Source organism: Emydura macquarii, unplaced genomic scaffold (genome assembly GCF_026122565.2).
Source record: "Emydura macquarii macquarii isolate MOO-44397 ecotype Brisbane River unplaced genomic scaffold, CSIRO-AGI_Emac_v2 contig_1483, whole genome shotgun sequence".
NCBI classification, from domain to species: domain Eukaryota; kingdom Metazoa; phylum Chordata; order Testudines; family Chelidae; genus Emydura; species Emydura macquarii.
Genome location: NW_027131620.1, coordinates 18,974,922 through 18,997,037, shown reverse-complemented (window position 1 = coordinate 18,997,037; position 22,116 = coordinate 18,974,922). Strand labels below are relative to the sequence as shown.

The 22,116-nt window shown below is 41.6% G+C and overlaps 1 long non-coding RNA gene across 1 annotated transcript in view; it reads left to right on the top strand.

The window, feature by feature from the left end:
- Positions 1–21,318, top strand: part of LOC137157385 (uncharacterized) — a 61,332-nt gene extending 40,014 nt beyond the window's left edge. The window contains exon 3 of the long non-coding RNA XR_010921101.1: positions 21,130–21,318. This is a non-coding gene — a long non-coding RNA (uncharacterized lncRNA). The remainder of the gene's footprint in view (positions 1–21,129) is intronic.
- The last annotated feature ends 798 nt before the right edge of the window (positions 21,319–22,116 follow it).

Sequence of the window (22,116 nt, the reverse complement as noted above, 5' to 3'; positions counted from 1 at the left end):
ACATCCACAGGCAGCTACATATATCCCTCATTTTTGGCTCCCGAGGGGGAATTTTTTCATACATTCATCACTAAAGAGAATAAGCCAGTCCATCAAATGCAGAAGAGCTTGGGAAAAAAACCTAGCTCCATATCTTTAGATTCTAATTTTGATTCTGTAATGTTAAGAAAGATCATCCACTATGGAACAAGGTCAATGCAACAGTAGCAGTCTGGCCCGCAGAGAGTTTCCATATGCCCAGCTATTAATCATCCCATTTCTCGAAATGTACTGACCAACCTAGCTCTGGAAATATCATTAACAAGTAGCTAAGTGTTAAATTGCCTGGCATTTCCAGAATAAGGAGGGAAAGGAAAGGGAAGAAGAACAAAAAAGGAAAGTTTCAAACTTTTTACACTCCAGTCAGATGGAATTAGGGCAGTTGTTCTCTCACAAATACTGTGGAGATTAATGAGGTCCACAGGCAGAGCCATGAGAAAATAGAAATGCAAAGATGCGCAGTTTCCAGAAATACAGCCGCCACGATGCCCTGGGGACAAATCATCTTGTACCCTTAACAGGCACGACAGCCTAGCTCTTCTAGGTATTAAAAATTACAGGATCAAACTTTAATCATCTTAGACCACTCCCATTCTAGGAAGCCCAGTTTCTCCATTTAAAGGAGCTATGGGTCTTGATTCAGCCAAGCACTTAAGCACATGCTTAATTTGTCCAATTTCCTGACCTAGGATCCTGACCTAGTCAGTATGTCTTTAATGTAAAAGTGTTAGCAAGTTTTGCCCTGTTGTGGATATTATACATGCATCTCTTTGGTGAGTTCATTTTGATTTACATTAATTCACAAGACATTAACATATGGTGTTATCTCTATTTTATGATAGAGGTCAGACATGGGCACACTGGGAGGCTGTATGGTCCTGTGGTTGGAGTATTGAGCAGGGGACTAAGGGTATGTCTACACTGCAAGTGAAGATGGGATTGTAGCATGTATAGGCACACCCATGCTAGTTTAAATCTAGCTAGCACAGATAACAAGAGCATAGACTGGTGGCATGAGTTAGGCTAGTTCCAGTACAAGCCCACTAGAGACTCTGGGTACGTACTTCAGTTGCTAGCCGGTCTTGAAGTCCCTGCCACCATGTCTTCACAGCTACAGTTCCTCACGTTAGCTAGATTAAGGTTAGCATGGGTATGCTTACCCACTACACCATCACACCTTCGCTTACAGTGTAAACATACTCAAGATTCCTAGGGTGAAATCTGGGCCTCACTGAAGTCCATGGGACTTTTGCCATTGATTTCAATGGAGCCAGGTGTCACAGTTCAGAGCAACTGCCCCTGTCCGTCCGCTTGGTCCCTCAAGGGCTCCCCCTTAGGATTTTGCCTCTGCAGCCCTTACTTCTCTTGGGCAGAGATACGCATCTCTCTCTTTCCTGACCAGGAGTTTTCCAGGCTGCACAATTTCCTACCTACACTGTGATATCCTCAGCAAGCCAGACTGCATCCAGGCCAGCATCTGCGCTTTGCTTTCTCTTAGATGGCTATGAGCAGCTGTAATTGCCCTCAGTTACAAGTTACCACACAGCTTTTTAAAGCAAGCACGTTTATTCTTAAGGTGAAAGCATTACAGAGGTAACACAAAAAAATAAAAGTGCCTATATACATGCTAAAAGCTTACCAGAGGTCACCCTCAATCTTAGGGGGCCTCAATAGGCCAAAACCCTTCCAACCCTTCCCATGATTGGACAGAAGGTCCTGTCTGGATCAGAAAGCAGGTCCTGAGTCAGTTTCAATTCAGGCTATTTATACAAAAATGCTTTCGTTGTCTGTTGGTCTCTGGAGAACCCCATTTGAACTATATATGAGCCTCTCCTGGTGCAGGTACTTCTCTGGAGGTGTCACAGCCTGACTGAGTTTTCCTAATCACCCTGCACTGTTCTTATCTCGTGGAGAAGCTGTGCTCACCTTCTCCATGTCATTACATAGAATCCCTGGCCCACAATGATACATACAGCTAATACAGTAAGATCTCCCAAAAAGACTGCAGGAGACTACCATATCTGTCATACCGGTATTTCACCCCTGGATTGCTTTCCTGACTCTGTCACTACCTGTGGGGAGGTGTGTAAGTCATTCAATCACACACTGCATCTCAGCTTCCCCATCTGTAAAATGGGGATAATACTACAGTATCTCTCAAGGGACTTTCGTTGCATTAGTTAATGTCTCTAAAGCACTTTCCCAGCTGCAGATAGAAGACATTCAAAATGCAGTATTAGGTGGTGTTACCATTTAATATTGTCTTGCCGAGAGAGGGTAGAAACATTCTGCCTTTAACCTAGTGCTGTGCAACACAACACAGCTTAGGTGTGGTATATTAGGAAGCTCCCTGATGTGTCATATTGCTGACTCATGTTAAGCCACTGATATGTAAATAACTCTGGAAAGGAGTTACCCTGGTTGTGAAAGAAATGCCCAAAGTCAAGGTCTCTAGGATACCCCTTGGGCAATGTGTATCTGTGTTGCAGAATTTACCATCAAGGCAAGGTAAGTTTTAAACAATCTCTAAAAGACCCATTTTAGTTCAGTGAAATTCAATATTCCTAACACCTTGTTTTTAAGAGCAGCAAATACAATTTCAACTGTTGTTTTAAGGCAGTAAGTGTGATCCTGACTCTGTTGTATTCAATGGACTGTAGGAGCGTGGGGTGGGAAGAGGGGAGGGGAGGGAGGTATAGAAGCTGACTACTGAAAAGTTTCAACACTTAGTGGATGAGACACTTAGTCGGTTTAAATGACACTTGTGTTTTACCTGCTTTTGCCACCACACACACAGCTTGTCATTTTAAGTCTTTATTTGCTAATTTTCTGTTCCATAGCTGTTGGGTATACAGTTGGATCCACAGAAGTATAATATTCTGACAGCTGTTTCCTTTGCTAGCAGTTTATTTAAGCACATTATTTGGTGCAATTTAGACCTCATTCAGATCTGTTTCAGGAACTTACAAAGACTCTCATTTCTCCAACTGCCTGCCTGTCTGTCTGTCTGTCTGACACAACTTCTCATGCAGCTTCCAGCTCACAGCATTTTTTTCAACCATTAGTTAGTCAAACACAAAGAGAGAAGGGGTAGGTTGTCAGGCTAGATTTAACCCTTTCATAGTTGCCAGGAAATCTTTGGACACACAAAGAGATGAAAAGCAGATAGCATTGATGAGAACAGCATGGAAAATTTGTCATTTCCTTTTATAAAGAACTTGGATTAAAATGGAATAAATTAACTGGTTTGTTTGAAAAATGATGTAATTTAAAAACCTACATGGAAATTCCCCTTCTCTGTAAAACTGAAGCCTAGGAATTTGGGGCATGTCTACTTTGCAGTTAAAAATTCGTGGCTAGCCCCTGCAAACTGATTCAAGCTTGCAGGGCTTGAGCTGAAGGCCTATTTAATTGCACTGTAGACATTGGGCTCATGGCTGCAGCCTGAGCTCTGGGGCCCTCCTACCTCTCAGGGTTCGAGAGCCTGGTCTCCAGGCTGAGTCCAAATGTCTACAGCGTAATTAAACAGCCCCTTAGTCCGAGCTCTGTGGGCCCAAATCATCTGGCACAAGCCAACCGTGGGTTTTTAATCTCAGTGTAGACATACCCATAGAGACCATCCAGAGCTATGTGCTGTTACAAGGTTAGATGGAGAAGGGAAATAGATTGTCTCTAGCCCTTAAGTGGGTTTGCAGGATGGGAGCATGTAAGGGGCCTTATCCCCTACCTTGCAAATACTATGCATGTGTCAGGGAAAGTTGTGATCCCAGCTCACTCTCCTGGTACCTCCAGGCTACACATCACCCCAAAGGGGGCAAGGAGGAGACGGCACCTAACTGACCTTACTGCAGATTCTTGAGTTTTATTGATATCTGTAGAGTTATGGGCAAGCCAGATTTGGATGAAAATAAGAACCAATCTGGATTCACATGGAACTTTCGTTGAGGTCTGAACACGGTTAGTAGCAAGTTGGTCTGAACTCCCTTGCAGGAGCTAAAATGAATCCCCTGTCATCTGTTGTGCATGGAGTTGAGGTGGTTTTATTATGTCAAAAGGAGAGCTCTCTCCCATTGGCACAGTGCGGCTACACAAACGATCTTACAGCAGCACAGGCGTAGCTGCGCTGGTACAGCTGTGCCACTGTAAGATGGCTAGTGTAGACATAAGCTTAGAAGAGCAGGGTGGTGCCTTGGAATCAATTTCCAACCTGATTTACTCAACTCTGAAAAAAACCCAGAAATCCCGCCTCTTCTTATCAAAATCAGCTCTTGTGCCCTATGACTGAGCTGGTGCTGTCGTCTGAGCTGGTGCTCTTGTCTGAACCTGTGTGTGCAACAGGAGTGGCTGACATTAGTAATCACAATGTGGCTCGACAGTAAGAGACTTCAGAGACTTCCCAGAAATAATTACATTCACCAGATTTAAGCAGGCAATTGCCACATGCTTTGGATTCTCAAACATGCTGCCAAGCTCTCTGGTTGATTTAAGATGCAGTGCGGGAGGGGAAAGAGGGTTGGAGATGACTGTCCCAGGCAGAAAGCCCAGCAGATGACTCTACCCTATGAGTCAAAGTGGTGTCGGCATCTGTCTAGCAGTTAGAGATGATGCCACAGTTCTGAGCGCCAGTGTTCAGGGAGGTGTGAGTGTCACTACAAATCTCTGGACAATCCCTGAATGTGGCACAAGTCCCTAATAAGCCGTTCCAAAACAAAAACCACAACTACCCTCCCAGCAATATCAGATTGTAATTTGTAATGGGTTGCGGTGTGGTTGGTGGTAAGAGAAGAGAGGGCAACTCTGTCACTGACTTGGTGCCATATCCTTAAAACTTCCTTTCCTTTGTAACATGATTGGACCCAGTCACCATCAGGGGATTAATTGCCTGTGCAAGGTGAGCAGGCTTTAGCCATTGTTGTGAATATTTGGGCAAGTCACTTGTGGCTCCATTTACCCATCTGTATAATGGAGTAAAACCTACCTCATAGGGATAATGAAAGGCTTAATTAATTAAATCTAATATATAGGGGTCCAGGTGATCACCATCACTCAGGATTTGGTCAGTAAGGCTAGATCCAGCCAGCCCTTGCTCCTTACTTATGCAAGTAACCACATTGACTTTAAAATGAGTATTGACTTCTCAGGTGAGGGACTGCTCAGGTGAGGAAGTGCTCGTCAGATCAAGTCTTTAATTTGCAAAGTCCTTAGTGATTTTTGGGTGAAAGTGACTATAAAATGACAAATAGCATTATCATGACCATTATAATAAAAAAAAACCCAATCTATTGTTTTGGGTTTTGCTTCAAAATGTCCAGTGATGAATTTTGCTAACAAAACAAAGTGACTTTTCATGGGGTTTTGTTTGCAAACATGTGAGCTGATGAAAAATATTTCATGTGACATGCAGCTGAAGCATTGTTAGAAACTAATGCAATTTGTCCCAGTTTGCGTTGTGCAGGAGGTCAGACTAGAAAATGATGTTGGTCCCTTCTGACCTGAAAGTCTATGAGTCAACCAGGTCAGAAACAGGCAAAGTTTCCTACAGAATAATTTTTTGGTGAATATTTTATCCGAATCTAGTGCAAAGTGAAAATCACGAATGAGTTGCCCAAGTATATGTGCAAAACAACACTGTCAAGTTCCTTAGATGTCGCAGCAGTAGGTAAGCAAAACCGACTAAGTAAGGAGGCAGCCAGCTGCAATGGATAGAGTGCTGGTCCAGGAGACATGAATCCATTTCCAGTTCTGCCTGTTACCTGCTGTGAGCTTGGCCCCACTCACTTCAAGTCTCGGGGCCTCTGGTTCCCCGGCCTTTGTCTATCTTGTCTTTTTATATTGTAAGCTCCTCAGAGCACGTCTGGCTGGTCTCACTCTGTGTTTGTACAGGATCTAACAAAACAAAGACTTGATCTCAGTTGGGGATTAAGTATGCTATTGTAATACTAGTCTAACCTTTCTGCCTGGTGCTGTTGGCAGTATCCGGGGTCAGGTTCAATAGCCAGGGATCCTTCTTAAAACTAATAAACACAGCATGTTCAGGTCTCCACCCAGAATTTTAGTGGTCATGAAATATCTTCCCTGGGTGCCCTTTTAGGCAATACTTCCCCACTCACAAGCACTGAATCTGGGTATGAAACAAGAAAATCTTTATCAGGTAGAAAGTGAACACTGCAAGAGCTTGGTAAAACACAGCAACAGTAAATCTAAATTAATAAGTAAAACACTCCTACACAGTAATGTTGATAGTAATCTGTTAATTTGGTTTCCCACTCACCAGAGTGATCATCCAATAGGCACATCTTCGTTTACTACATCACTTCCCCTTCCTCATCTACTCAACCCCAGTCATCGTTTGGGATTAGTGGATAGTGCAGTCCCAAAATCCTGAGGTGCACTGGAGCAGGCCTGTCTCCAGTCCCTTAGGAAACATTGTTTGGTCCTGTACTGAGGCTCCACCACCTAACACAGCTATAGTGATTTCAGCTTTATGTACTTGCTGGGTGGGAGGAGCCTTACTAGTGGTCACTCAGATTTGCTACTCTCCACTGAAGCTTCAGCAAAGAGCTTTCCCTCCGTTGCAACCTGTCCAAGCACTACCTCTGTCTGTCTGTCTCATCTTCCACCTGGAGTCCTCCCTGGCAACTTTGCGGAGAGAAGTTGTTGATCTGCATTTTCTATCACCACAATATTATCTCAATAGCACAGGATCTTCAGGAGAGGGGAACCAGTAACATAGGACCTTTGACCAGAGTTCTTGCAATTGGACATACACTCTTTACCACAAAATAGTAGTCCATTTTCCCTCTCTCTTCTCTCAGTTTAGATCAACTGCCTAATTACTTCTGAGTTTATGTTCATTTATAGTGGTTCCCAAAGTATTGCTAGAGGAATTCTGGGTAGAAAGCTTATGCAAATGAACCTTTCTGTAGCTGTACTTCTCTTGTTCACCAGTAGATGGGAAAGAGAGCTCCTTTCCTCTAGCATTCCTGTCCATCTGGGATTCTGAGTAAATATCTCATGCAGAAGATACAGCTCCGTAGTCATTCTACCACCCTATTCACCAACAGAAGGGAACAGAGTTCCTTACCCCCTCAAACATCAGGCCTCAAAGCTTACAATAGTTAGAAGAAGAAAGGAAGGTAAACACTTGACACAGTACTTATACTCATCCATAGACTGTGATGAGAAATATTCCTGCTTTCAAGTGCCCGAAAGATGTATGATTTATCATGGCCAAACCTATATGATCAGTCTCTCTCTTTCAAACACACATCTATGCAATGCCAGAATGAGCATAGACACATTCAGAACTTCCTTTCCCCTTACTCTTCTTGTGATTTTCAGAACCCCATCTACTTATGAGGAGACCTCCACACACTGTTGATTGGCCTGAATTAATAAAAGAATGAGCCCAGTCTCCAGCTAAATAGTTCTCTCCATCACCCTTGCTTCCACCAGTGTCTGGAACAGGATTCGGCAGGAGTCATGCCAATGTGTTTTATATTGTTCACACATGCAGTAACAGAGTGCTGCACAGTCAATGCACTGGAAAGGGAAACAAAAACTCAACCTAGAATCAAAAATAACTAGAACCGATATTGTGTGCATTAGGGTTAGTGCCACAAGTACAGAAGGTCTGCATAGTTTGTAGTATTCTGTACATGACTTTTTCAGATAACCACAAATAAATGACACCCGCAAAATTATAGAAGTGTTCTAATTTGTGCTATTTTTTCTGAGACCCCCGATCTCATTGTATCCCACTCCTGAGATTTTGTCTCGGGATTTCCCTTTCTTTCCAGAATAACAGATTAAAAGGGGAAAGTATTTTGTTTTAAAATCTGAAATCCAGTGCAGGGTTGAAAACAAGCCATTTAAAAAAAAATCCGAGGCCTCTATGCCAAGCCTATGAAATACTAATAACAGACGTCCTGGCTCTGAGAAAGTCTTGTTTGGCAAACTTTCACTGGTATCTTCTCAGCGGTGTTTCTGCAGGTGTCGGGATGCAGTGAGTTTAACAGATACCATCAAAGTTCTTGGACAGGGTAATCCCTTTATTGGAAGATGTCTCTGTTCCCATTCAAGAGGCTAAGATTGTGTGTGTCCTTTGTGATGATTCACACTTGGAGGGCGAAGGTGCAGAGTTCTTCCTTTTGAATAACTTCTTCTCTTTTCACCTTGAATATAAAGGGACTGAGAGGAATAGACATAGATAGACACTGATTGTCTCTTCTCTTCATGGAGCTACCAGCTAACTCCACTCTGCTCCCACTGAAGTCAAGGGAAGCTTTGCTTCTTACTTCAGTGGCAGCAGGATTGGACCACTGGGTTTATTCCTGCACAATATAACTATAATAAATATTAGGCTTGATTCACCTCTGTATCACTGCACTCATGAAGAAGAGCAGCTGGGATTTGCAAGGGGAGAGTAGTTATAAACCACAAAGGACTCTATAGGCATCTCACTTGAATCAGCACACCCACTATCTGTACTGGGCTACAAATTTCCCCAGACAAGGATGTATTGTTAGGAATTGTGTTTGGTGGCTCCTGGCCATTGTCCCTTAAACTGCCTCCAAGCAGGCATTGCCAGCACTTTGATTCACCACAGGATTTAATCAAAGTTTCTTCTTTTTTTTCCCCAAATACAGATATAAGTGACAGCTGTATCATTAATGACACACTTGTATAATTGTGAGAGTGACCAGAGAAATTTTGATGGACCCATATTCTATTTGGATGTGAAGTTCCATTGAAATTGAAATGATTCATGAAATCAGGCTGATTTTGCTGGAATTCAGTTTTGTTAGAAAGCCAGAGGGGGAAAAGGTTCTCACAATGTTGAAATGTTCTTACTTTTTAAAATTGTATATTACAATATAACATAGCATTGGGAACAAACAAAACTGAAACAAAGCATTTCAAACAACTCAAAACAATTTTTAAAATTTTTCCTTCACAGAGCATTTTGAAACGTTCACGTTTTGTTCCAATTCAGAACAGAGTCACATTTCAAAATCTTGTAATTCTTTGCAAAATGAAACTTCTGTCATCAGCACAGCTCTAATAATTGCACAATGGAACAATCAAAGGTGTAGGAAATGTTCATGGCAGGCAGGCAGATTTTGTGAGATCCTAAAAGGAATGGGCAATATGTATATGTATATACTTCCATTTCTACAAAGAGAGCTCTTGCATCACAGACCCCAGTGTTAACATACAAAATATGAACCTTTAATCAAAGGGTCATCACTGTATACTCCAGTGCTTGCAGTGCTACAAGTCTAGTAAATAATAAACTTCCAGCGCTATGTGAAACCCCTGTGAGATTTCACTTCCTTAATATCTCAGTCAAAATGTAAAAAAATAAAATAAAAATAAAATAAAAAAGCAATAACTTGTATGCAATATAATCGAATTTGCAATGTTTACAAGTTGATACACATGATCTGGAAGTATCCTTATATTAATGAGTTTTCAGGAATGACACTATTTAGAATCAATATGATAATAAGCACAGACATATCCCATGTTGATCTCAAATTGTTTCTACAGGGAGACTTATATAGTGGTATGTCTCAAATAGCTTTTACTAACAACTGGCTGATTGGACCAAAGAAATGCTATGTCATCAGACATAGAAAGAGACAAAATATTAGTGACAGGCAACCATTCTGTGGGTGATCTGGCAAATCTTGAAAAGATAATGATTCTTCTGAATGGTAAGTCATAGAAATTCCCAGATCTATGACTTGTTTTGTTGACCAGCTCTAATAAATAGGGAGAGATCATGTGACTTAGGTGACCAAACATACAGCTTTAGGGGAGAACTTTTGAAGAAACTCTATGAGCAGATCACAACCATTGGCTGGAATTTGTTTTCAGGAATTATTTTCATCAATTATTCATTGAACAAATTTGAATAATGAACAAATCTGTAAAAAATCATGATCTGTTCACATAGAGTTTGTGAACAGATAAAAAAGGATGAACTTAGCAATAGATTGCTCTTAATGAATAATTCAGTGAGCTGTAGTAGTTACAGCAAGTACCTGGTTGGGAAATGTTGAGTTTTTTAATGGTGAGCAGTATACAGGCAACACTTATAATTTTTTGTTGACTTACTCAAATGTTGTTGGTATAGAAGAAAAATGCAATTAGCAAAACTAGTTAATTTCTACAGTGCAACATATATTGAAAAAGCTCTTAAGCACTTAATGTTAAGTACATCAGGAGTCCCATCAAAGTCATTGATGTTCATGTGTTCAAATTTAAGCATGTGCTTAAGTGAATTGCTAGATCAAGTCCTTGTCCCTTGTACTAGCAGGTGTGTTAGTATATACAGTTAGCAGGGAGAAGATGATGAAAAAAAAACCCTAAATTAGTGAGAATTTGACCTGAGTCCCTACATATTATTCATAATAACTTCTTCTACATCAAAGAGATTCTAGCTGAGGCCTTGGAGGTTGTATTTTTCTCAGGGGGCCATTATGTGTGTGATCCACAAAGCTGTCTCATCAAGTAATTGAACGCCATGCCGCCTCTGGGATGTGTCAAGGTACACACAGAAAAGTATGCTTTTTTTATATCCATAAAATAAGAGTTCAAGGAGGCTTTTTAACTTAGGAAGCATAACCACCAAAATAATTGTATCTCAAAATGTGCAGATAAAGAAAAAAGCCTCCCCCCCTCCATAAATAATAATGACAGGGATCAGAAGCAGGAGGTGAATGCTGAGCAGGGAGAAAGAAGAACTTCAGTGCACAACTCCTGGAATAGACAAAGGGTAACCACCAGTGAAACATGACACCAGTGAAATGGCTTTTGCTGTTAAGGATACAAGACATGGGGATGTTGTGTGATCATATATTCTTCCTTCCCCTTCTCCCCTCTCCCACTCCCTCCCCACCCCCAGTCTCATCTGAACTCACAGCATGGATCAATGTAAAAGGTTTCACAGATCAGCACTGTGACCCAAAGTCAGCATAGTATTGAAGCACGCGTTCAAGTCCCACTGATGTTGATGGGACGTTAAGTATGTGCTTAAGGTTAAACATGCTTAAGTGTTTTGCTGAATGGGGGCCTGTCTGAGGATTTTTACTAGTTCATGAAATAGAATGATTGTTTAAGGGTTTCATTTTTTTAACGTTGCTGATAATATATGGCAAGGTGGAAAGCCTCCTGTGGTTTGACCCAATAAGCTGTGTACATGGGGTATGGAACTGTGTGGTCTTGTTACTGTTAGTCTCATCCCACCCCACGTTCGATTTCATGTGTTACACTCACTTGTTTCCTCTTATATTAAATTAGAACATAATCTTTTGGGGGCAGAGATCTTGTCTTATTATATATTTGAACAGTTCCTAAACACAACGTGGACCTAAAGGTGAGATTATCAAAAGCATGAGGCTCTGGCCTAATTCTGCTTCCACTGAAGTCAGTGGGAGTTTTACCTCTGACATCAAGGGCAGCAGAGTTACAACCACTGCTTTTGAAAATCCCACCCTCCAGTCCAACCCTTTTGAAAATCCCACCCTTCAGCTCAGCACCTGTCTGGCTGTGGCCAATAGGATCCAATACTGCTCCCATTGAACATAATAAAAGTTTTGTCATTAACTTCAAATGGGACCTAGGTCAGGCCCCTGCTTTTTAAAGCCTGGGATTTTGAACTGCTGTGGGTCTCAGAAGCTCGGGACGAGCTTCTTCTCTCCAGAGGAGGTATGTAATCCTCTGTTCAGTGTGTGTTACTTGTGCCCCTGTGTGCTCTTGGTTTGAGAACCTGCATCTTTAACTCAAGCTGTAGAGACTCCTACTTATAGCTCTAGTTCTAGAGGTCACTGATTCGATTGCTGGTGTTGCTCAGTGGGTAGTCATCATAATAGTGTCAAAACTAGAGCTGGGCACATACTGTAAAAATATTCATGGACATTTCTTTAATAAACGCCATCCATTTATTTGTAATCCCCCCCAAACCACCATCACCTTTCCCCCCCCCCCTTCCCCCTTTATGCAAGCATTCGTATAAGTGATATTTGTTTAGGCTATGCACCTGAAATGTTCACTTGGCCATTTTGAAAGGTCTTTGTAGGCTTGGGAGTCATTCAGTCATTAAAGAGAAGAAACTATGCAATGTGACTGAGGTGACCAGTCACACAGCATAAATAACCAATACTTAGATGTGTTTTGAAATTTTGGAATGCTGACAGAATTATTTTAATGGGAAAAAATTCTGAGTTTCAATCAGCTTTAATAATACTCAAAGCTATAGTTGTGGCAAATAATTGGCAAGTAATTCTTAGGCTGAAATGCAATTCTATAAACCATGGAAGGAAGGATGCCCTCTGACACTGATACTCCGGAGACCTGATTTCAGGTCCTGACACAGCCGCTGAGTATACTTAGAAAAGTCATTTAAAGTATTACCAACCCCAAGAATTCAAGATCTCTGTGTCAGACCCCTCCAAAAATCAAGAGATTGTCTTTAAAATGCTGAGAAAATAATGAATGAGAGGTTCTTTCTCTTTGCCTTCTGGTTTCTGAGCCACGAATTGAGAGACTTGTGATAAAATTGCAAGAGTTGGCAACACAGCTTTTAATTTCTCACTGCCTCAATTCCCCATCTATAAAATGGGGATGGTGCTTCCCTAATTCAAAGGGGTTGTGAGAGGATAAAGTCCACTAATAACTGAGCTGCTCAGACATGACTATGATTTGTGTGTGTGTGTGTGTGTGTAAGAGAGAGAGAGAGATTGCACCATGTTCTTGTTCTTGTCTAGGTCCACAGTAACCAGGATCCAATAGGTTCGATGTGTTGGCTGCTACTTTGGTTTCGTTCAAAGGATAATCATGATGAGAATGTAGCTGCATTTTACCCCACTACGGGGGTGAGGGCTGTATAAGTACATAAGTAGGTAGTTTGAAACATTCACTAAATAATAGACAAATGAACTGTTAGTCTGTTTGTGGACCATATGCACACAGACTAAAGGGGCTGAGTTTGTAAAATTGACTTTGCTGCTAATAATCTGCCCTGTTCTAGCACCCAATACATAGATGGAATTTTCATAGACTTTTGTACACTCTCATAACAATTACTGCTCAGACAAGTCCTTTACATCCATCCCAGGATGCTTGCTGTCCCTACTCTTGCTGGATATTGAGATGATGGATTCTTTCTGCTGTCATTCCACATCCTTTTCTTGATCACTATCTTGTAGCATGTGTCCATTTAAAAAAAGTCCCTTTTGCCCTATGTTGACCCAATCCTTATGGCTTTTATCCTGGTGCTCTTGAATGAGGTCTCCCTCTTCTTTGCTGTTCACTAAGAGTCTCAGTTTTGTGTCATCTAATAACATGCACACTTCGTTTCCAATTTCCTTCATCCATGGGTCACTGAAGCATGAACAAGCCTGGGCTTCAGACTGTTCTCTGTACTCTACGTTTCACCTCCCACTATTACCCCATCTGTATCCATTTACTATCATTTTCTAACTTGTCTAACCTCAGTTATCAAGTCATTTTTTTATCCAATTGAGAATTTTACTATCCATGCCAGACTTATTAGCCTTAAGCTTTTTATGCAGTACAGTATCAAAAAAGCCTTGTGGAAGTCCAGATCAATTCTGTCTGCTACTTCACCCTTGTCAGCTCTCATTGTCACCTCATCTCCAAGAAGTTAATCATACTAGTCAAGGATGACCTCCTCTTTATAAATGGATGCTGGTGATTGATCTTGAATGGCCTGCCTGTCCAAGAGCTCTTCTGTTTTGTCACTGGTAACCTTCCCAGTATCAGGCTGATCTGTGTGTGCATATATATATCTTTTTCTCCCAGACTCCCCTTGTATGTATTGCTGTTTATCCAGCCTGTATTTCTTTTTCTGCCAGTAAGGAGTTGCTTATTATTCATCTTGCACCTAGAGCCTTCAACCAAGATCAGGTTTCCATTGTGCTAGGTATTGGACTATCACAATGTGAGAGACATTCCTGCCTGTGGAGCTTGCCTAACCTGACAAGGAGTGGGAAGGGAATCACAGGCAGAGACAGTGGAAGTGATTTGCCCCAGGCCAAACAGCAGGTCAGGACTCAAACGCAGATATGTGAACAAAACACTGGTTTTCAGATGCCCTCTCCAGTGTCCTATCCATAGACCACGCTGTTTCACCTAACTAACTTCTCTCCAGCTGGCTCCTGTCTCTTCTGCAAAAAGCAAGCATTGTCTTTGCAATGGTCTTCCACTAAGAAGGGGAAACCAGTGCCAAACTTTGTGCATAGTGTTCATATGTAACCATTAGCAAAGGCTAGTCAGATTGCACATCAGAACAGCAAAGGTAGCACATGGGAGGCATAGGTGAATATTAATCTGGGGACCAAAAGCATGCTGGGTAACATACTGGATACAAATAAAAATGTTATGTAATTCATAACAAAAACAATAATGAGAGAAACAATAAGGACTGATAGTGAGGAACTAAGTGACTGATTTTCAGCAGTGCTGATCACCAGTAGCTTCAGAAATCAGGCCAGCTTCTTAGTGTATGCATAACATGCTGCAGGTGGCACGTGACCAGGATTCATCACCGAATTTGGTCCACTGGCTGGATCATTAGCTTCCCTGGCCCGGGCCAGGTACTAACGACAAGTGCGACGATAGCATAAATAAGAGCTTTCCTTCACACAGCTCTATCAACATGCCTTGGTGTTGACCTGCAACCCACTCTGCTATTCCAGTTATAGGCTTCATTTTGGAAGACACGACTAATCATGGGTCAGTTTGTCTTTCATGTAGACAAATGCCCTGTAAGGGCTACCTACTTCGTTTTCATTGTACAATACAGTCTAAACCATGATTTGAACCCAAGTATCCCAATATGAAATAAACCATTTAACTACTCCACTCCTTATAAAGTCTGAGGTTTTCAGTCAGAGGATCTATTAATCTGAAATTTATATCTTAATCCCAGTGTCCTTCAAATTCTTACCCAGGAAATGCTCTTTGTTAAAAAAAAAAAAAAAAAAGCTACTAATAGATACTTAGCAGCACCTATTATGGATTATGAACCACAGACAAGGGGGTGAAATCCAGGTATCTCTAGTTGCTGCCTTGAGCATTTGGTAGGCATGAACATTCTGAATCTCTTAGAATTACAATTGCAGGAGGTAAAATGACTTGCATCCCCTCTCATTTTATACACAAGGCATGAGGTGTTTGCTGCCTCCAAGCTCAGTCCAAGACTTTCTGAGCTTTTCATTTTTCTGTTCTAGGGGATGTGTTATGTAATACTCTGTACAGGTAGACTACATGAATATATTGCAGATTGTCAGAGCACAGTCTAGTTCATTTTAAAATACAAGCAGCTGTCAGAGCTGTTTGAAAAGTTTTGCCCCTCTTATGAAATTGAGCATTCCTGAAGAAAAGTTTAAAAGAAAGTCCACCCCAATCACAACCCCAGCAGTGAGGATTTGCACAACTTTGCTGTCCACAGAGAGCATTTTTACATCAAAACAGTCATTTTGATGAAAAGGGCTGTTAAGTGTCACTTCTCTCTCACACTAGTTCGCCATGAAATTGTCCCTAAAATGTGCAACTATTTCAAGTATCACATAAACATCACTCTTCTGTGGCAACTTCTCTCTGTATATCTAGGTCTAAATTGAGATGTTGCATATTATGACGGGCAAAGTAATAGGAGTTTTGTATTCTCTGCAAAGTAAGGAAAGGACCAGCATAACTCAAGAAAAGTGAGGCAAGTCAGATATTAGCAACACTTACCTATAAGTTTCTTTATAGGGGCATAGATATACTCATCTCATGTTAACTACAAGCCTACTCCTGCAAATTCTTAGTCAGGCTAGTAGTGAGTAGTCTCACATGCTTCAGTGGAATTACTTATATGGATCAGGTGTGGATACTGGTGTGAGCGAAGTTTTGGGTTGTTTTGGGCTATACCCTCAACAACAGAACCAACTATTAACTAACCATAATTAGTATCTATCTATCTATCCTTCATATAGTTATAACTAGATATAGGACTCATATGAAGTCAGCTTCTTCCATGTTTTAGCAGCAGACAGTTATTGCAAGAGAAGCTTCCATGAAGTGGCAGAGACCATGCACTGCATTAGCATCTGAGCAGGCAGTGTAAAAAAATCAGATCTGATTTTGTCTGTGGAAGATAAATGAGCCAGAGTCCCCAATGCCCAAGATTTGGTCATCTCTTTATGAGTTCTGAAGTACCTATTAGCAGCTTTGATGAGTGCTGGGGGAGATGAAGTCTACCTTGAACAATGTTAGAGAGCTGAATCAAATCACTTGAAATCTCCCAGAGGGAGAAACAGCCTGAGCTGGTTATAGACACTGTATCCTTTTCCTCTATTGCCTATAAGGTTTATATGAACACTCTGTTGGAAAAAAAAATGTAAGCACTTTTTCAGCAAAATCTCCTTAGAATTTACTCATATATCTAATAGCTACTTCTCTGGCAATTTTATGTACATGGTTAGACAGTTTCTCTGTAGCTTTTATCTCTACTCTGCGTCTTCATCTTTATTTTATGAAGAGGTGCCATGTGCTAGAAGAGGCATGTGAAAGCAAACTTTCCACCATGTCCACCACTTGGCACTGGCAGTTACAGTGTAAGGTGTGTCATGTTAATGAGAACAATATGTTTTTCCTAAGGGACTGTGTGCTATGTAGCCAAGTTGGGTTTGCTGATTAGATTACCAGAGAAAATAAGTTTGAAAATAAGCCTGCTGCTCTAGTGCACGTTTATTTGCCCACACCACAAACCAGCCTGCAGTTCTGACATAGCAGCCAATCTTTGCACAGGAGAGACTCGGGATGACCAGAGTAAGTTGAGATGGGCATGTGTCATGCAGTTTAGTGCTAGAATTGGATCCAAAAGTTTGTATTTGATTTGTATTTGGTGTTCTGGGCCGCGTGTACCATACTTTTTTATTTTATTACAGCAGTGCAGAGAGATCCCAGCTGAGATCAGCTCCCCCCCCTCCTCGCCACCTTTGTGTTAGGAGCTATACATAGACAGAGTAGTCCTGCCCCAAAGAACCTACAGTCTACATAGACAAGACAGACAAAGAATGGGAGAAAGGAAGCACTATTTTTCCCATTTTACAGATGGGGAACTGACCCTCAGAGGTAATGTGACTTGCCCAAGTTCATACAAGAAGTCTACAGCCAAATCACTAAAATGAATTCATATCCAAGACCCAGTTCAGTTCCTTAACTGCAGGACCACCTTTCCTCTTGTGCATTACAAGGCATTGTGGGAGGAAATCTTGTACAATGTCTGATCTCACTATACCTGGCTCAATAAAAAGGAAAAAAATCTGAAGTTAATCGAACTGCACCCATTTACACCAGCTGAGGATATGGTGTGCTGACTTCGGTGGAGTTGCCCCCGATTCACACTGGTGAGACCAGAATCCAGCCTATTGTCCTTAGCTGGAATACATTAACTCTTTCATCAATTACGTTCTGCTTAGCCAAAAGTACAAGGCATTTGGTTACTGGAAGGATGAACAGAGATCCAACTGACCTTAGTTCATTTTTTAAAATGCATTTTGTGGATGCTCTGAAGCAGATTTTAATGCCAGTCATCCGTGCTACTCACACACACAAAAAATTCATGTCTCTCCATGTCAGAGCTCAGAGCAGGATTACTCATGCCTTACGTTCATGATTGGTAGCAACTCTGGTCAGTCTTGATCTTTCCATACCGTCAGTGGCTTGCGCCATTAGTACTTTTTTCACCACAAGGAGCTCTGAAGGTAATATCCAGCCCAATTTATAAGGAAAATGAATTGGATTTGAAGCAAGACTAACTTTTATAAAGGAACCAATGAAGTGACACCCAGGGCAATTGTAAGAAGGAGTTGTTCGTGGCTCTGCACAAGGATAAGTGTGACTACCATGGTTACTGCTAAGACGTACGTTGCTCCTAGTGGGCAGTTTGGGCTTTGCTAAAAGGTTAAATAGGAGAGCTCATGTGCAGAGTGACCCAAAAACTGTTCACGATCGCAGTGTCACACAGACTGGTTGCCAGCACATCACAGCGGATTTTATGCCCTGCAAAGCCTACTGCTTTTTACTGTCCTGCAGTCAGAGGTGCGTGTTTTCATTTTCTTTTCCTTTAAATTTCCTAGGATTAGAGTGGTAATTCATACAAAAGATACAGGACTAGAACCTTTGCTACTGGGCCACCCCATTGCCTGAAATCCAGAGTTGCAGGCCAAGTTTTGCATAACAAGGATCGAAGGATAGCCTAAAGCTGCACCCTTTCTCTGTGAGGAGTGCAGGGAATGTGTCCCAGAATCCTTGGGCACTGCAGCCTCTGAGTGTTGTGGCGATCCCTTAAGGCCAAGCTGTTTTAACTTAAACCAGGCACAACAGACCCAACGCACAGAGGCCTCAAGATCAGAGGGTGCCGGCTTTGCAGTTTGCCCTTGCCTCAGCTGCCCTGAGCACTGCTCAGTCCTGCTGGGCAAAAATTTGAAGACAAAACTTTTTTTAGGTGAAAAATGCAGATTTGGTGATGCTGGAACAATTTGTGAATTCATGTGGATTTCACCAAACGGTTTAGAAAAAAAAAGTCCTCCCAAAATTGAAATGTTTCATTTCAGCCTTCTCCAAATGAAACAGTCTGATTTTTTTCAGTTTGAACTGGCTTTTCATTTCAAAATGTCTTTTAATTTTATTTTTTTTAAAACCTATAAAACATTTTAAAATTGTCAAAATTAAAATGAAGTGTTTTGTTTGACCAAAAAATATTGCCTCCCAAATTTTTGATTTGCTGAAAATTAAAAAGAAAAAAAACAACACACACACACATTTTTTTTGAATTTTCAAAATGACCAGCAAACCTAAAAATCCATAATTCATCCAGCTGTGCTCCTCAGCTGGTCTACACCATGGAGAACAAAGCATTCAGAACCAGGAAGGAATTCCAAGGACATAAACGACCCTGCTTTGAAGCCTATGGGATCCATACAGGGCTTCCTACATTACATGAACAATAGGATGTCATAAGCACATGGGAAAGACATAGAAGCATGGTTAAGCCATGACCCTTAATGATTATTGAAGGAAACCAGTAAAACTAAAAGGGGAAACAAGTCCCATTGTAAACCTATCTACCCCACCAATAAGGTTGGTCTGTGGGTTGTGGTTTTGAATGCCCACAAAATACTCACAACCACCCTGCAAAGGCCATACTACTCCCGGGAATATGTTTCGCTGCGATTTGCAGGGCTGTGGGACTGCTCAATGGGAAATGAATTTTCCCACGAAGGGCCATTCAGGGAAGAAGGCTGATCTTGCAGATTCCCAGAGTTGTGCTATAGCAGTGACATAAAACCACAATCTTTTTATGGCACCTGATGATCACGCAGGATGGTCCTATGAGGTTAGCTAATGGCCAGTCAGTCCTGCACAGCAGCAATCTTCTGAGGATGATACACAAGGGCAGCATAGCAGGGTGAAAAGTCTGAGGCCCATTCTGTTACTGAAAACCATCCAAATATAACCACCTGTCATTAAACATAGGAGCTGGAAACAAAGATTGATAGAAGCCAGTCATGCCAGTGGATGATACCAGTTCCTAACCAGTTTGATAATTGTGACACCCATCTGAGCCAGTGTCCCCTGACCCACATTAATACACAGGTATATGGACCAATGGCTGCTCAAATCATACAGGGCACTATGGTGGCACAGTAAACACATGGCACTAACAAGAGGCACAGAAGGATCAGAACACAATGTTATCTTGCCCCTCCACCCACTTCCCCATGTGACATACACCACAGGCTGTAAGCTCATTCAGCCCTCACCATGGTTTGGCTGGGTGCACTATAGCATGCTACATGGATCTCATATCCATGCTGTTGATTTCATTCCTATTGGATTTTAAACTTACATAAAGGCAATCAGGTCGTTACACAGATCATTCTATAGAATTTAATAGAGAAGGATATTCGCCATGTAGCATGCATATGCCAGCCTATGGGATTCTATAGCAGCCTATGGGGTTCTGTACTCTCTATTATATTCCATAGGATTTTCCCATGAAATTGCTATGTGGTCTGCCTAGATGTTTGAGCCACTAGGAGCAGTTTTTCGTTATGCTTCCTTTGCTCGCTTTGCTAATGTGAACCCTTGAGAGCAGGCAGAGGGAAGGATTCAGGGAAGCTCCTATTTTTCAGACCAGGTGCCCAGGGCTGCCACTGTTCATTGCCTGTGTATATATTGCTCTAGAGCTCTGGGTTCCAGAGAACACTGTGCCAGGGGCTCTCGCTACTCTGTGTACTCTGTACTGACTTTCGCTGAGACCTTTTCTTTCTGCCGCATGATGTGCTTTGGCTGGGACAACTGGGGTCCCAACTTTTCATCTTCTTCATACCTCCACCACATGCACCTGTACAGGCTCTGTCTCTCTCTTCCATAAAAAGCCATTTTGTTAAACACCCATAGCTCTTTAGGTACCTCGCCACCTGGGCTGTCTGCATGAACACCTTAAAGGGAAGCACCCAAAGGTAAATGTTGCTAAATGTCAACAGTAAACTCCAGAGACTGTCAGAGTAAAACCCAGGGCAAACAAGCCTATTTTGTATAATGTGTTGGTAGCTGCGTCAGTGATTCCTTAGTTGCATTAACCAGGCTTTCTAACATAAGTGCAATAAGAGGCTGTTAGGATGCTAAAACTACAGAGCTCTGTGGCTATACACTGCCTCGGCGTTATTCCAGCTGCAAGCAGCCTGGGGTGAGGTAAAGCCACCAATCCTGTTATAAACATCTCCAACAGGAGTTGCGTGACTTCTGAATTGCTCAGCTACAGTAAGTTGAACTCTGCAGCAGACTTTTAAACCTGGGTCTTCATGAGCAGGTAAAGTAACAGGAGTAAATGCAACCCCCTCTAATATAGAGGGAGCTTTCTTGTCTTCAGCAACTCGTAACTTGGGGTACAAAAAAACCTTCTACTTGGCAATGCTAATTGAAGCCCTGAATAACAGAGTGATTTATCTTGACATCACAATTGCTGTCTTTCTTTCTTTTCTTTTTCTTTTTCTTCATATACAGAAAGGGGAACAGTCAGTGCATTATCTTGGGACCTGCTTCAATCCACTGAAGTCCCTGAGGAATACTAGAGCTACGTAAAGTGGGCTTCAAAGACAGAAAGCAGAATGAGGTGTGATAGGAAACCAGCTCTTACCAACTGGTTCACTTCTGGCTAGCTTTAAATAAATTGCAGCTCTGAGCTGCCTGGATGTTGACAACAAGGCTCTGATTTTTGTGGCTGTTATACAGAGAATTTCAGCCTTTTTAAAGCAGGCATGGGAAAACTTAAAAGGATTGAGAGTAAAGTCGTGGGTGTAAAACAGAAACAAAACACCCCTCTCAGCAAAGACTCCACTTGAGTTTCTCCAGATAGCCTTTCATGAAGAAATCTTAAATTGCTTTAAGTATAACATATAGTCACTCCTACCTCACCTTTTCCCATGGTAGAGGGCTCAGAAAACACTATGTCCAGAATTTTCAAAGCAGCACTTGAAAATCTGGTCCTGAGCTCTGTAAAAATGTGGCTTCACATACTTTGAGAGTTTTCTGATTATTATATTTTATGGGTGGAGTCAGGTCCTTTGTTGTCCAAGTGGCCTAAATGCTAGCTCAGGTAATTCTGGGTGTAATTTTGCACTGAGAATTATTTGCACCAGCAGTTTTGAGGGTGTAGAAACTCTGCTATATGAGCTGAAATTTTGTCCCATTAAATCTAAATTTACAAGTGTGATTTTTCCCATTTACCCTCAGCTCAGAACTGCCTCTTTGCCACTAATCAGATTCCCGCTTTTCAGGTTTGGTCAGTGTTTAGGTCTACGATTGTTTCTGCTTTTTTCTAGGCTGTATTGTCCAGCCTTAATTTTCACTCCTATCAACACAACATTTTCACTATAGCTACACATTGTCACTATTATTGGGTGAAATCCTCACGTGGTGTAAATGAGTGTAGTTCCATGACATCAATAACTTTAATGCAGCTACCTTTATTTGTATCAGCTGAGGATCTGG